The sequence below is a fragment of the Sapajus apella genome, unplaced genomic scaffold (genome assembly GCF_009761245.1).
Source record: "Sapajus apella isolate SASKATOON/1434 unplaced genomic scaffold, GSC_monkey_1.0 scaffold29, whole genome shotgun sequence".
Classification (NCBI taxonomy): Eukaryota; Metazoa; Chordata; class Mammalia; order Primates; family Cebidae; genus Sapajus; species Sapajus apella.
Window position 1 is genome coordinate 15,213,409 of NW_022436969.1, and position 14,510 is coordinate 15,227,918.

Here is a 14,510-nt window from a genome sequence, read left to right on the forward strand (position 1 = left end):
GTATAAAATCTGTGAAGTGTGAGTGTTTGGGGTGAAAGAGAAATGGGGCCTCTATAATATTCTGAGATAAATAAGAGTAAACTACCTTTTTAAGTCACTTGCAAATGAAACAAGATTTAAGTTAGTATGGGGAGGATGCTGTTACTCTTCAATATTTATTGACCACCCACTGTGTTCTAAATACCTAAACCCTCATTGGAATTGTAATAAAAACCATGGGACTGGATGAAAAGGGCTGGATGAAGAAATGAGGGAGCAAGGTTGAGGGAAAAAGTAGGCAATACAAATCAGCCAAGAGGCATTTATTAAGCCTCTATAAGAAACACGCCTCCAAGGCATTTTGCTAGACTCCTTTGGGAGTAAAAAATGACTTTAATAGTCCAACTGGGAAATAAGACACATATGAGTGAAAATAAACCACAAAAGGCTGTATGTAAGTAATTAATGTAATAAAGATTTAAGCCAGGCCACATATTTGATCCGATGATGATTTTAAAATGTTAATATAAGGAATTATGACGGAAATATATTTATTAAATGGAAATAAATATACTTCATTTTAAATTAATTTCACAAATATTATGCTGCTTATTCTAGGGCACACTTCTAATTATGATGTCTCTTGCTCACCAGAACAAACTGTCTCTGCACTATCTCTAAGTCCCGTGCTTTCTCTATGACATTTTGGGGGATAACTAAGCTGTCTAGAATAAATGCACACACAGCAGAAGGGGAGAATCAAGAAGAAATGCAGCTGAGGAAGTTAAGTAAAGAAAGACCCAGGTAGTGAAGTGTCTCTTTTATCAAGTTTGGGAAATTGGGTTGTTCTCTATAGGGACCGATTGCCTAGTGGGGAAGAATTGGGGTTGGCAATGTGGAGGATTGGAAGCTAGGCATAAACAGTGAGCTAAATTCATATTGAAATATTTCCAATATTTCAAGAGAGAAATGAGGCTCTGAAATCAGGATAAGGGCAATGCTAAAGAGTGCTTAGAAATGTAGCGACAGGACAAGGTAAAGTAAAACGAGGGGAAGGGAAATTGAAGAACGAGGCTTAAGTTTCTGATTAGAGGATGGTGAAGCTAATGAATAAGAAGGAGACAGTTTTGAAGGGAAAAGTGGTTTCAGTTTTGGACATGTGTCTGTGGCACACCCATATGGAATATGTAGGATGCAGATGGATATGCAGTTTGGAACACAGGAGAGAGTCCTTCACCTGGAGACGATGGAGCTAGGGGTCATTAGTGAAGAGAGCCACTGGAGCTGAAGGGACGGATGAGCTTGCCCAGTGGGTACATATAGTTCAGGAACAGAACCAGGGGAACAACGGCCTTTAAAGAGTGGGTAAAGGCAGAGAGAAATTGGTGAAGAAAATTAAGAAGTCATGTAGTATTGAAACTATTGCAGGTAAGATGCACAAATTTTTCTTAATCTCACTCTTTACTAACTTCAGACATCATATTAGGAAGGAAAAAGTTACTCCCCAACCCATTGGCTATTATTCACAGCCAAAGTATCTTAACTGTAAAGTATCTAATATAATTTTAAGAATTATCTCATATATATATCAGAAAAGTAACAGCCACAATGAGATATCACCTCACACCCATTAGATTGGCTACTGTCAAAACAAAAACAAAAACAAAAAAAGGAAATAACAAGTGTAGGTGAGGATGTGGAAAAACTGGAATCCTTGTCTACTGTTGATGAAAGTGTAAAACGGTATAGCCACTATGAAAAATTGCCGCCGTTCCTCAATTAAAAATTGAGTTGCCATAAGATCTAACAGTTCCACTTCCGGGTATATGTCCAAAAAAAGAAAAAGGGAAAGCAATATCTCGACATGATATTTGTACACCTGTGTTCACAGCAGCATTATTCACAATAGCCAAAAAGTGGAAGTAATACAACTGATCATCAATGGACGAATGGATGAACAAACTGTGATCTATACAAACTATGAACTATTATTCACCCTTAAAAAGGAAGGACACTCTGACATATGCTACAACTTGGAGGAACCTTGAGAACATTATATGAAATAAAATAAGCCAGTCACAAGAAGATGAATACTTGATGATTCTATTTAAATGAGGTGTCTAGAAGAGTCAAATTCACAGCAACAGAAAGAAAGTAGAATGATGGCTGCCAAGGGGCATGGGAAAGGGTAAATTGGGAGTTGTTGCTTAATGGGCATGGAATTTCAGTTTTGTAAGATGAAAAACTTCTGGAGACTGATTGTGAAATAATATGAATGTACTTAACACGACTGAATTATACACTTAAAAATGGCTAATATGGTAAATTTAATGTTCTGTGTAATTTACTACAATGAAAAATTGTATGCGCCAACTGAATGGTGATAGCAAAAACAGATTGACTATATGTAGATGTCTATTTCCTTCACGTTTCTAAGATGCTTCTACTTCAAGATTAATTAATTTAATTTAACTGAACACCAACTACATGTAGGGCGCTGTGTTAGTCCCTGCAGTGGCTACAGGACTAAATCAGGTATGGTTTTTGATATTAAGAAATACATTCTTAGGGCGTATTGTATTGTTCTCCAAAATATTCTCTGCCATTCCTTATGGAAAAAATATATGTTCCCATACCATGTTGGCCCATACCAAATTGTGTGAAATATGATGTATTCCTCCCCATTTATTCTTAATTAATAAACTTTATGTTTTCATAGCAGTTTTAGGTTCACAGGAAAATTGAAAGGAAAGGACAGAGTTCCCATGCACCCCTGTCCCCACATGTTCACAACACTACTGACATCTCATATCACGGTGGTACATTTTTTGTAATTGATGAACCTCTACTGACACATCAGTATCACTCAAAGTCCACAGTTTCTACATTTGGGCTCATTCTTGGTGTTGTGCATTGTACGGACTTAGAAAAATGTATAATTATATGTGTCCACCATTGTAGTATCATACAGAATAGTTCCACTGCCCTAAAAATTCTCTGTGTCTGACCTATTTATCCCTCCATTCCTCCTGACCCCTGGTAACCACAAATCTTTTTACTATCTCCATTGTTCTGTCCTTTCTAGAATGTCATACAGTTGGAACCATATAGTATACGCTTTTCAGATTACTTTCTTTCACTTAGTATGGATTTCGTTTCCTTCATGTCTTTTTGTGGCTTGATAGCTGAATAATATTTCACTGTCTGGATGTACCACAGTTTATCCATCCACTGATGGAAGATATCTCGATTGCCTCCCCATTTGGGCAATTATCAATAAAGTTTCTAGAAAAACCATGGGGAGTTGTAGAGGCCCCTTTTGGGCAAAGCTTTGAGCTCTTTAAGACTGCTTTCCACGGTTCCTCCATGTTCTCCTTTGTCTCTGACCTGCAACTGGAAGTGTTCCTCTTGGGCCTGCTCCATCAGCCTGCACTCATCTTGGAAGAAAGAAGCTTGGTGTAGTAAGTAGTACAGAATGGTCATATACGTTACACACACAATTACCTAAATTTAACTTAGCCTATTCCAGTTGAAACATATGACCAAGTCCAGTGTATCCTTTTCAGATAAATTTGCTTTAAACCAGATAAACATAATCTCCCAGAAGAGCTTATATATGCCGCAAAACAGACATACACACTTCACAAAGAAGATGTTCCTCCTTCAATCATTTTCTCAAATGCAAGCATTTGTTTTTCAACAGCACTGAGATGGAGGCCTCTGCAACTAGGGAAACTTAGCTGGTTACTTTTCCAACCCTTACTTCATTTAAGAAAAATGAAAGAGTCCCGTTGCAGAAGATGTGCTCAGAAAGTTTGCCTTTTTCCTCCTGCATTTGCCTTTGGCCAATCTGACCCACAGTGGGATTTCTTACTTTCTAGCATCTCAATTTCTTGCCCAAGAAATAATCCTATCTACCCATTTCACCATCCTCTAGTGTTCACTCAGTGGTTATTTCTTTGCTACCTCAAATGCCCAGTGATATTCACCCCAACCCATAGCTGCCTGACACCTATTTTTGGTGACTTCTGTGGTACTGCTTGGTGAAGATCCCTTAGCTTGAATGAAATTGAAGAAGCGACTGCATAGCCCATAGCATCCCTTTTGAATTAGAGGCTGTAACTTAAATAACCTGGTCCTTTCTAAAAGCATAAACCTTCAGCGTTGCTCAAGTAGAAATACTGACTTTTATTTTGCTTCTTGGTCAGACAGATCTACACCCTTTGTTAAGGTATGCTCCCAGAAACAGATGTTCTTGGGCTTACCTTACTGGAGCCAAAGGAGTTTCTGAATGTCTCCAGAACAGTAGTTTACTGCAATGGAGAAGCAGTCCAGCCTCATTCCCTCCACATCTACACACGGCTTTGATACCGTGCCCTCTTTATTTGGTCTGAAAATATTTTTAAAGAAAAGAAGTCATAGACAAAGACGATTGAGGTAGGTGGTTTTTAATCAGTTACTGATTTGTTGTTATCATCTGTTTCTAACCCCTTAAAAGGAGAAATTCAACTGCTGGCTCTCTTCTCATGAAGCAAAAGTTCAATTTCTCCCAGCGAAAGTGGGTCAAGGGGCTGAGCGCGGTGGCTTACTCCTGTAATCCCAGCACTTCGGGAGGCTGAGGTGGGTGGATTATGAGGTCAGGAGATTGAGACCATCCTTGCTAACAGGGTGAAACTCCACCTCTACTAAAAATACAAAAATTAGCCGTGCATGGTGGCACCCACCTATAGTCCCAACTACTCAAGGGGCTGAGGCAGGAGAATCACTTGAACCCTGGAGGTGGAGGTGGCAGTGAGCTGAGATAGCACCACTGCGCTCCCAGCCTGGGGAAAAAAAATAGTAAGTGGGTCAAGGGAAAGGAAGCTGGTTTTCTCCTAAGTACTATGTCATACAAAAATGGATCCCAGTGCCAGTAGTCACCACCAGCAACCCAGATGGGTAGCCTAAAACCTGTTGAGGGGCAGGTGGCAGGAAGCATAGTCTGAGATTCCTGGGTAGAGACCTCCTGCTTCAAATCATTATGGTATGTTAGTGGAGGAGCTGCTTACATCCAGGTGGGAATTCTCTACCTTCCGTAAGGAAGCTGCATGATCTTTTCACTTATTGTTTGATTGGGCCCTTAAAATCTGAGTGAAAATACATCAGAACTTTCTCATGAAAGGTTAACAAAGTTCTAGGAGTCCACAGTATAGACCACTTAATAATGTATTATTTATTCGGAGTCTGTATCCAAGTTTCAGATGCTCCAAGAAAAAAAAGGAATTTGATCTTGTGTCATTACACACTTTAACAAATGCCTTCTTGAGGACAACTAGTTAAAAGAGAGTGCTGCTAGGTCTCTTCTATTGGCCGATCCACCTACTCAAATTTTCAAGGCTCATATAAGACAGGAAACTTTATAATCTACTCGTCTCTGTAATAACTGTACAGCCTACAGTGATTGTAGGCCCATGGATTTAAACATCATTTTATAACCCTAGGCTAAGTCTTACTTCTGAGATCCAGCCTCACATTTCAAACAGCCTACTTCGCATTTTCACCTGGATATCTCAAAGATGCTCCAAACTTAGAATGAGCAAAGTAAAACCCTTGAGTCATGATGTTTAATTGCTCCCAAACCCAGCCTTCTCCTTTTTTAGGATATGGCACTCCTGGCCAACTATTCCAACCAGAAACATAAAAGTCATCTTTGTTCCCTCCCTCTCCCTCACCCTCATGCCTTACACCTAATCCATCAGCAAGCCACGTGTACTCTATCTCCAAAATATGCAAGGAATTGATATACATCCTCTGCCATCAACTTGAATTAGACTTTCATCATCTACCATTTACAGCAGCAGTCCTCACGTGGTTGCCAAATTCCAATAGTTGGTTTCTTTCAAGCAAAAGAAATGATCTTCTTAAGACATAAATTAGATTTTGTCACTGGCATACTTGAACAATTTTGTTGATTGCCTTAAAATAGAATGAATAAAATAAAACACTTAAAATAAAATCCTATCTCCTTACTGCAGCCTATGAAAACGCAGTCTACCAAGACCCCTGTTTATTTGCATACCTAGGCTCTTCTTCTATCTTTCTCCACACCCCTCTCTCCCTACGCTCCAGCCACAGTCATCTTTTTATGTTTTCCCATTTGGTGAACATGCCACTCTCTTTCCCACCCAAGAGCCTTTTCACACATTCTACACTCTACCTGGAATGGACTCTACCTCTAACTTTTCAAATGGTTGATTCTTTGTCACATTTGGGTCTTATGTCAAATGCTAGTTTCTTCAAGAGGCATTCTTTGACCAATCTATTTAAAATGGCAACCCCGGGGACGATCCAAGATGGCCGTTTAGGAACAGCTCAGGATTGCAGCTCCCAGTGAAAGCACAGAGGGTGAGTGGATGCCGCATTTTTATTGCCCACAGACTAGGCAATTCCCAGACGGGGGAGCTCCACAGGTCGCCAGCGCAGCTGTTTTGGCCAGTGAGGCTGTGCCGGCTGGCGCTGCTGCTTTGCCCCACGCGGCTGCTTTGTTGGCGCCCCAGAGCAGCGGTTCTCTGTACAAAATATACCGGTCCGGGTGCCCTTTTGGCTGGCGATTGGAGCCACGGGAAGTCGCCCATTCATCTGATTAAAAAGGGGACTGAGCAGGGAACCAGGACGGTAGATTCCAGGGGAAAAAAAAGCACCAAGAATCTCAGTGCCGCTGTTTAAGCCAGCGCAGTGAGTCGCCCCAGGGGGAAAAAACACAGACCCCTGCGCCTCTTCAACAGGCGACTGGAACACCAACTTAAAAAAAAAAAAAAAGTCTCTGAGGAAGGGAGCCAGTGATCAGGTTCGGCTGGTCCCACCCCCACAAAAGAACAGCAATCAGAAACTCTCTGGATTGAGAGTTTCACAGCAAGTGCAGCTGAACCCAGGACAGTTCAGCTCTGCGGGGGAGGGGCGTCCGCCATTACCAAGGCAACCCACCACTAGGAGGAAGCCAGCCAATGCTGAGGCAGCCCGCTATTGCCAAGGCAACCCGCCATTGCTGAAGCAGCCAGCAGTTGCCAAGGCAACCCTCCACTGCAGGGAGACTCCGCCCTAACAGAGGCGGGCCACCCTTGCCCAGGCAGTTCTAACTACACCCATATAAACAGGACTGCAGGGATGTTCACTCAGCAGCTGGGCGGAGCCCACAACAGCTCAGCAAAGCCTCTACTAGCAGACAGTGACTAGGCTACCTCCTTGCTGGCAGGGCAGCTCTGAAGGAAAAAAAAGAAGGCAGCAGCATAATCGAAACTCATACATAAAACCCTAAATCCCTGGGACAGAGCACCTAGGAACAAAAAGCGGTTTATGAGTTCTGCTGCAGCAGACCTAAAAGTACCTGCCCAGCAGCTCTAAATGAATAACGGAGCTCACAGCTCAGCATTTGAACTCCTGTAAAGAAGAGACCGTCTCCTCAAGCAGCTCCCTGACCGCTGTATATCCAAAGAGTCACCTCATAAAGGAGAGATCAGATTGACACTAGGCGGGTATCCTTCTGGGACAAAGATAGCAGAAGAAGAAAACTGGTAATAACCCTTACTGTTCAGCAGCTGCTGCAGCTGATCCCCAGGCAAGCAGGGCCTGGAGTGGACCTCAGCAGACCTACAGCAGAGGGGCCAGACTGTCAGAAGGAAAAGCAAGAAACAGAAATAACCTCATCATCAACAAACAGAATGTCCACTCAGGGACCCAATCTGAAAGCCAGCAACTACAAAGGCAACAGGTGGATAAATCCATAAAGATGGGAAGAAATCAGTGCAAAAAGGATGAAAACACCCGAAACCAGAACACCTCTCCTCCTACAAGGGATCACAACTCCTCACCAGCAAGGGAACAAGGTTGGATGGAGAACGAGTGTGATGAAATGACAGAATCAGACTGCAGAAGGTGGGTAGTAAGAAACTCCTGTGAACTAAAAGAACATGTTCTAACCCAATGCAAAGAAACTAAGAACCTTGAAAAAAGATTTGACGAAATGCTAATGAGAATGGACAAAATAGAAAGGAATATAAATGAATTGATGGAGCTGAAAAACACAACACAAGAACTTTGCAAAGCATGCACAAGTATCAACAGCCAAATTGACCACGCAGAAGAAAGGATAGCAGAGGTTGAAGATCAACTCAATGAAATAAAATGGGAAGGCAAGAATAGAGAAAAAAGGGTAAAAAGGAATGAACAAAGTCTCCAAGAAATGTGGGACTATGTGAAAAGACCTAATCTACGTTTGATAGGTGTACCTGAATGCAAAGAAGAGAATGAATCCAAGCTGGAAAATACTCTTCAGGATATTATCCAGGAAAACTTCCCCAACCTAGCAAGGCAGGACAATATTCAAGTCCAGGAAATACAGAGAACACCACAAAGATATTCCTCAAGAAGAGCAACCCCAAGGCACATAATCGTCAGATTCGCCAGGGTTGAAATGAAGGAGAAAATACTAAGGGCAGCCAGAGAGAAAGATCGGGTTACCCACAAAGGGAAGCCCATCAGACTCACAGCAGATCTCTCAGCAGAAACCCTACAAGCCAGAAGAGAGTGGGGGCCAATATTAAACATCCTTAAAGAAAAGAGCTTTCAACCCAGAATCTCCTATCCAGCCAAACTAAGTTTCATAAGTGAAGGAAAAATAAAATCCTTTGTGAACATGCAAGTACTCAGAGATTTTGTCACCACCAGGCCAGCTTTACAAGAGCTCCTGAAAGAGGCTCTATACATATAAAGGAACAACTAGTACCAGCCACTCCAAAAACATGCCAAATGATAAAGAGAATCAACACAATGAAGAATCTGCATCAACCAATGGGCAAAACAGCCCGCTAGCACCAAAATGGCAGTATCAAATTCACACATAACAATATTAACCCTAAATGTAAATGGACTAAATGCCCCAATCAAAAGACACAGACTGGAAAATTGGATAAAAAGCCAAAATCCATCAGTGTGCTATATCCAGGAAACCCATCTCACATGCAAGGATACACAAAGGCTCAAAATAAAGGGATGGAGGAAGATTTACCAAGCAAATGGAGAGCAAAAAAAAGCAAGAGTTGCAATTCTCTTCTCTGATAAATTAGGCTTTAAAGCAACAAAGATGAAAAGAGACAAAGAAGGACATTACATAATGGTAAAAGGATCAATGCAACAAGAAGAGCTAACGATCCTAAATATATACACACCCAATACAGGAGCACCCAGATACATAAGGCAAGTTCTTAATGACTTACAAAGAGACTTAGACTCCCACACAATTATAACGGGAGACCTCAACACACCATTGTCAATATTAGGCAGATCAAGCAGACAGAAAATTAACAAGGATATCCAGGACTTGAACTCAGACCTGGACCAAGCAAACCTAATAGACATTTACAGAACTCTCCACCCCAAATCCACAGAATACACATTCTTCTCAGCACCACATCACACCTACTCTAAAATTGACCACATAATTGGGAGTAAATCACTCCTCAGCAAATGCAGAAGAACGGAAATCATAACAAACAGTCTCTCAGACCACAGTGCAATCAAGCTAGAACTCAGAATTCAAAAACTAACCCAGAACTGCACAGCTTCATGGAAATTGAACAACCTGCTCTTGAATGTTGACTGGATAAACAATGATATGAAGACAGAAATAAAGATGTTCTTCGATACCAACGAGAATGAAGACACAACTTACCAGAATCTCTGGCACACATTTAAGGCAGTCTCTAGAGGAAAATATATAGCAATAAGTGCCCACATGAGAAGCAAGGAGAGATCAAAAATTGACACCCTATCATCAAAACTGAAAGAGCTAGAGGAGCAAGATCAAAAAAACTCAAAGTCTAGCAGAAGACAAGAAATAGCTAAGATCAGAGCAGAACTGAAGGAGATAGAGGCACAAAAATCCCTTCAAAAAATCAATAAATACAGGAGCTTGTTTTTTGAAAAGATCAACAAAATAGACAGACCACTAGCCAGATAAATAAAAAAGGAAAGAGAGAATAACCAAATTGATGCAATAAAAAACGATAAAGGGGATATCACCACAGATTCCACAGAAATTCAAACCATCATCAGAGATTATTACAAACAACTCTATGCACATAAACTAGTAAACCTGAAAGAAATGGATACATTCCTGGACACTTGCCTCCTGCCAAGCCTAAACCAGGAAGAAGCCAAAACCCTGAACAGACCCATAACAAGGTCTGAACTTGAGGCAGCAATTAAGAGCTTACTACCCAAAAAAAGCCCAGGTCCAGATGGGTTCACAGCCGAATTCTACCAGACATACATAGAGGAGCTGGTACCATTCCTTCCGAAACTATTCCAAACAATACAATTTCTTCCCAAATCATTTTATGAGACCAACATCATCCTGATTCCAAAACCCGGCAAAGACTCAGCAAGAAAAGAAAGCTTCCGGCCAATATCCATGATGAACATAGATGCAAAAATATTCAATAAAATACTGACAAGCCGATTGCAACAGCACATCAAAAAGCTTATCCACCATGATCAAGTAGGCTTCATCCCAGGAATGCAAGGCTGGTTCAATATATGCAAGTCTATAAACGTAATTCACCACATAAACAGAACCAAAGACAAAAACCACATGATTATCTCAATTGATGCAGAGAAGGCCTTTGACGAAATTCATCAGCCCTTTATGCTAAAAACCCTCAATAAGCTAGGTATTGACGGAACGTACATCAAAATAATAAAAGCTATTTATGACAAACCAACAGCCAATATCATACTGAATGGGCAAAACCTGGAAGCATTCCCCTTGAAATGTGGCAACAGACAAGGATGCCCTCTCTCACCACTGCTATTCAATATAGTACTAGAAGTTCTAGCCAGAGCAATCAGGCAAGAAAAACAAATAAAGGGTATTCAAATAGGAAAGGAGGAAGTCAAATTGTCTCTATCTGCAGACGACATGATTGTATATCTAGAAGACCACATCGTCTCAGCCCCAAATCTCCTGAAACTGATAAGCAAGTTCAGCAAAGTCTCAGGATACAAAATCAATGTGCAAAAATCACATGCATTCCTATACACCAATAACCGACTTAAAGGAGCCAAATCAAGAACAAACTGCCATTCACAATTGCCACAAAGAGAATAAAATACTTAGGAATACAACTAACAAGGAATGTAAAGGACCTCTTCAAGGAGAACTACAAGCCACTGCTCAACGAAATAAGAGAGGACACAAACAGATGGAGAAACATTCCATGTTCATGGTGAGTAAGAATCAATATCGTGAAAATGGCCATACTGCCCAAAGTAATTTACAGATTGAATGCTATCCCCATCAAGCTACCAATGACCTTCTTCACAGAACTAGAAAAAACCACCTTAAACTTCATGTGGAACCAAAAGAGAGCTTGCATAGCCAAGTCAATTCTAAGCAAAAAGAACAAAGCGGGAGGCATCACACTACTGGACTTCAAACTATACTACAAGGCTACAGTAATCAAAACAGCATGGTACTGGTACCAAAACAGAGATATAGACCAATGGAACAGAATAGAGGTCTCGGAGGCAACACAACATATCTACAACCATCTGATCTTTGACAAACCAGACAAAAACAAGAAATGGGGAAAGGATTCCCTGTTTAATAAATGGTGTTGGGAAAACTGGCTAGCCATGTGCAGAAAGAAGAAACTGGACCCCTTCCTGACACCTTACACTAAAATTAACTCCAGATGGATTAAAGACTTAAACATAAGACCTAACACCATAAAAACCCTAGAAGAAAATCTAGGCAAAACCATTCAGGACATAGGCGTAGGCAAGGACTTCATGACCAAAACACGAAAAGCATTGACAACAAAAGTCAAAATAGACAAATGGGACCTAATTAAACTCCACAGCTTCTGCACAGCAAAAGAAACAGTCATTAGAGTGAATCGGCAACCAACAGAATGGGAAAAAATTTTTGCAGTTTACTCATCTGACAAAGGGCTGATATCCAGAATTTACAAAGAACTAAAACAGATTTACAAGAAAAAAACTAACAAGCCCATTCAAAAGTGGGCAAAGGATATGAACAGATACTTTATAAAAGAACACATATATGAGGCCAACAAACATATGAAAAAATGCTCATCATCACTGATCATCAGAGAAATGCAAATCAAAACAACATTGAGATACCATCTCACGCCAGTTCGAATGGCGATCATTAAAAAATCTGGAGACAACAGATGCTGGAGAGGATGTGGAGAAATAGGAACACTTTTACACTGTTGGTGGGAGTGTAATTTAGTTCAACCATTGTGGAAGACAGTGTGGCGATTCCTCAAGGACCTAGAAATAGAAATTCCATTTGACCCAGCAATCCCATTACTGGGTATATATCCAAAGGATTATAAATCGTTCTACTATAAGGACATGTGCACACGAATGTTCATTGCAGCACTGTTGACAATAGCAAAGACCTGGAACCAATCCAAATGCCCATCTATGATAGACTGGACAGGGAAAATGTGGCATATATATACTATGGACTATTATGCAGCCATCAAAAATGATGAGTTTGTGTCCTTTGTAGGGACATGGATGAACCTGGAAACCATCATTCTCAGCAAACTGACAGAAGAGCAGAAGATCAAACACCGTATGTTCTCACTCATAGGTGGGTGTTGAACAATGAGAGCACATGGACACAGCGAGGGGAGCACTACACACTGGGGTCAGTTGGGGGGAAATAGGGGAGGGACGGTGGGGGGTGGGGAGCTGGGGAGAGATAGCAAGGGGAGAAATGCCAGATGTAGGTGATGGGGAGGAAGGCAGCAAATCACACTGCCACGTGTGTACTTATGCAACAATCTTGCATGTTCTTCACATGTACCCCAAAACCTAAAATGCAATAAAATAAATAAATGGGAAAAAAAATAATAAAAAAAATAAAATGGCAACCCCTCCCATTATTCTGGATCTCAACCATAGTTTGTTGAGGTAGCTACGCCACAATTTGTAATGGAATTTTCATCTGTATTTGTCTGGTTGCTTTTGTCTCTCCTGCTGGCACATGAACTCTACATCTGTTTTACTCTTTTACTTACCTCAAGTCTCCCTTCTCTAGAAGAGCAGTCCCCAACCTTTTTGGCACAAGGAACTGGTTTCATGGAAGACAGTTTTTTCACAGATTGGGGGCGGGGGTGGTTTCGGGATGAAACTATTCCACTTCAGAACATCAGGCAGTAGTAGATTCTCATAAGGAGTGTGCAACCTAGATCCCTCGCATGTGCAGTTCACAACAGAGATCACGCTCCTGTGAGAATCTAATGCCACTGCTGATCTAACAGGAAGCGGGGCTCATGCGGTAATGTTCCCTCATCCGCCCTTCATCTCTTGCTGTGAGGCTTGGTTCCTAACTGGCCAGAGACTGGTACTGGTCCGTGGCAGGAAGGGGGCGGGGAAGGGGGAGGCTTGAGGATCCCTGCTGTAGAACAACCAATACACAGAAGGTGTGCAATAGATATTTACTGAATAAATGAACACAAAAGTAGCTATATGGCTAAACATAATAAGGTGACAAGAAAATTTCTGCATATCTGAAGACAAAGAGAAAAAGAAGAAGGCCACTGTAAGGATGACTATGAGTTACATAGCCTCAAAAAATGTATTTATTTACTAGACGACATGGATTTTGCTTTTGCTAATAAGTGGGCACAATTCTAATCAGTTTCAATTATCAAATGTCTACTGTTCTTTAAACAGGAAGAAACAAGAAGCTATTGAAGGTGTGTGAGACAAGAATTTAAGAATAAATTTCCTTTTGCTTTATTCATTATTTCATCAGCATTTTGAAAGAACTTACTTCAAACTAAGTAATTGTTCTGATGACAATATTTAAACAATAAAATAAAAACCCAGAAAAATGCACATCTACCTGTAAGGATTCCCTTGGAGAAGAATTTGGGGGAAAAAACCCCAAAATGGAATGCCTCGAATCACTGGGTTTAATTGATTTTTTAAATTAGCTTAGTTAATTATTTATGAAAATGTAGGTTTTAAATGAAAACTACAGTTTATTGTTAAAATATATCTTCTTTGTAATACAAATTCCACTGTCAGTGAATCAGATAATTAATTTTAAGAAGGTGGGAACAAACCTATTTTTAGAAATCAAGATTTTGATGATCACGGAAATTAGTAAGGTTCTTATGCCAATAGTGATATTTTTAGATTTCTTTTGTAGAATTTCATAAATTGCTTTACACAGTTTCATTTCTCATCTATTGCAAATAAAGCATGCTCAGCCTGAGCAAGTGAATATGAAACAGGTCAGGTCTTCATTCGACCCTACTGTGCTGAAATAAGCCATTTGGTACTGAGAGTTAGTAGTTACCCATAAATAAAATCTTGCTCAGAATAGTCAGAATAGAGTGTTTGGACAAAGAAAACAAGTAACAGCCATTAAAAATTACCCAGACATTTCAATTTTAATTTTCCAGTTTCTGATTTTTCAGACTTTCATTTGAGTTTTATGCCTAATTTTG

The 14,510-nt window shown here is 40.5% G+C and overlaps 1 protein-coding gene across 4 annotated transcripts in view; it reads right to left on the minus strand.

Moving 5' to 3' along the window:
* Positions 1–14,510, minus strand: part of DLGAP1 (DLG associated protein 1) — a 979,377-nt gene that overhangs the window by 899,551 nt on the left and 65,316 nt on the right. The window contains exon 1 of one of the 4 annotated variants that reach the window (XM_032293471.1): positions 4,245–4,558. The exons of the other annotated variants lie outside the window; for them this stretch is intronic. The gene's annotated coding sequence lies outside the window, so the exon portion shown is untranslated. Of the gene's footprint in view, positions 1–4,244; positions 4,559–14,510 lie in introns of those variants that run through there. 4 annotated transcript variants of the gene reach the window in all.